The following is a 2,171-nucleotide window of genomic DNA, read 5'->3' on the forward strand; positions in this document are numbered from 1 at the left end:
CTACCACACATTATCTCCATTCCATTCCATTATATTCCATATGCATATGGCTTCCATGGTAATGTATTTTTCTGCTGCTTTGTTCCTTCTTTTCTTTTATCTTTTTTTTCAAGTAATACTAAAAAGGCACATTGTCATTTTTGTCCAGGGAACTCAATGAGAGAGCAGGGACCTCGGGTGGGTTGCTAATGGTTGGAATTGTCTACCCAAAGAGGTCCAAGTCCAAATCCAGGGCTCATAGCAGCCCTATCCTGGTGACTTGCATCTCTCCTCTCACATTTTGGGCTGGTTTACAGCTCAACCTGACTTTAGAGGGACATGAGCTATGACAATTGCATCTGGATCAGAATTCATCATTTTCAATGTCTCCCCACCAGAATAAGTTCACTTGTTAAAAAGTCAGATGTTGGTGCTGTGCAGGTAAACCTGCTGCTCTTCCTTCCATATAATTCCTCTTCTTTATGATTTTTGGCAGGCACCCTCCAGGGCGTCTCAGTGCCCTTCTTTATGAAAAGTCTTTGGGATGGGTCCAAGTTATTCTGCAGACTCCACTGGCTCATGGGCATCCAGCAAGGGAACGTCTGTGTCTCTGTTGCTTTTGTTCCCCTTGTTGGAGTGGGAGAAGGAGTGTAGTTCGCTCTCAGACTCAGCACTGAAGCAAGGGGGTGGCTTCTCTGTGGTCAGTTTTGCAGTGGGGCTCTGGAGCATGTGGGGGGTGGTCAGGGAGGGCAGTCCCTTTTGGGGCCCTGGAAGGGTCAGTGGATGTCCACCTCTGGCTGGAGGTAGGACCCGTTGGAATCCTGCAGCAGATGCTTATATATGATGATGTCATCGATGACTGCATACACGTGGGAGTCACTGTCCTTTCATACTTTCTGAAGCTTTTTTGGCTGCATTAGCAGCTGGGTGTTGACGTTGCCATTGTAGATACCAGTGGCCTGGCCCTTGTTTATCTTATTTTTCTTATTCTTTTTCACAAAGAAAATGGTGAGTACAAGGGCAAACAGCAGTAAGGTGCCACCTCCCATCACTGTGATGAGGACATTAGGCAGGTCCATAGACCTTGGGTTAAGCAACACATGGAAGAGCATGTTCAGCTGCTTGCCACTGACAGGGGTGCAGTTGCAAATGTTGACTCAGAAGCTGTGATGGTGGAAGCTTGGCTTGGGGAGCATCTCCTCCAGGCTGAAGATCTCTTCGGCTTGGGTCCTCTGCTCTTGGATGATCACAAACATGCATGACCAGCAGACTAGGTCATTCCACTCCTTTACGAAGGTCAGGCAGGCCACCTGGTCGCTGGGCATGCTGATGTTCCAGGACACTGAGTTGACAGGCCTCATTCCCAGTTAGGAGTTCTCAGGTAGACCTTGCTTTCCATGTCCGGGGTCACCTTGAAAACATCTTCTTTGAAGTGGAGTATGAAGGACACCATCAGGCCTTGCTTGGAGACCTCTTGTTGGAAGCTGGGGGCAAAAGTGTGCAGGGTCACAGACAAGTTCAACTTCACCTGCATCTGTCTGATGGAGCCTAATGAGCAGAAGAAGCCAAAGTAAAGGTCTTGGCTGGTGCCAGCGCTGGACATGAGGTAGCTGAAGCTACTGTTGCAGATCTGCTCTGGTGTGTCCTGCTGCAACTTCTGGGCTGTCACCAGTGCCAGGGTGAGCCTGTCCTTGAGCACCATCAGCTTCCAAGAAAAGTAATGCAGCTGCACAGGCAACTGAAGGAGGTCCCCGAGCATCTGGAGAAAGTAGGACTTCCTGTGGCAGTAGCGGTTGTCCATGCACCCTGCAGAAGAGGTGCTCATGGTACTCAGGCAGCGAGGAGACTGGAAGGGCATCCTCCCAGCTCTCAAGTCAGCTTGAGGCTTTCTTGCTTTTCTCTTTGGTCTTTCCTCCCCCACTGTCCTCCACTCCTGGCTCCTTGATGCCCTTTTTCTAACTTCCCCTCCTGTTCTCTCATATTCATACTAAACCAGCAGACCAACATCTGGGGCATCTTTAGGGTTGGGAATTTCTTTTTTATCAAGTTCTCTCTTGTGTGTTTGTGTCTTAGATGCTAAGTGCCATGTGGACAGGGCACAAGTTTTTCCTCCATCAAGACCTGTTGCCCACGAGTCCCCATCTGTGGTGAGGCAGTTCTGTGTAGTGACTAGAGTAGGGAATGGAGCTGGG

At 49.3% G+C, this 2,171-nt stretch overlaps 1 pseudogene; it reads right to left on the reverse strand.

Annotated features, from left to right (window-relative positions):
- Positions 1-534: 534 nt before the first annotated feature.
- On the reverse strand, positions 535-1,837 carry LOC141569583 (CUB domain-containing protein 1 pseudogene; annotated as a pseudogene).
- Positions 1,838-2,171: the final 334 nt, after the last annotated feature.

This window comes from Rhinolophus sinicus, chromosome X (genome assembly GCF_036562045.2).
Source record: "Rhinolophus sinicus isolate RSC01 chromosome X, ASM3656204v1, whole genome shotgun sequence".
In the NCBI taxonomy this organism is placed as follows: domain Eukaryota; kingdom Metazoa; phylum Chordata; class Mammalia; order Chiroptera; family Rhinolophidae; genus Rhinolophus; species Rhinolophus sinicus.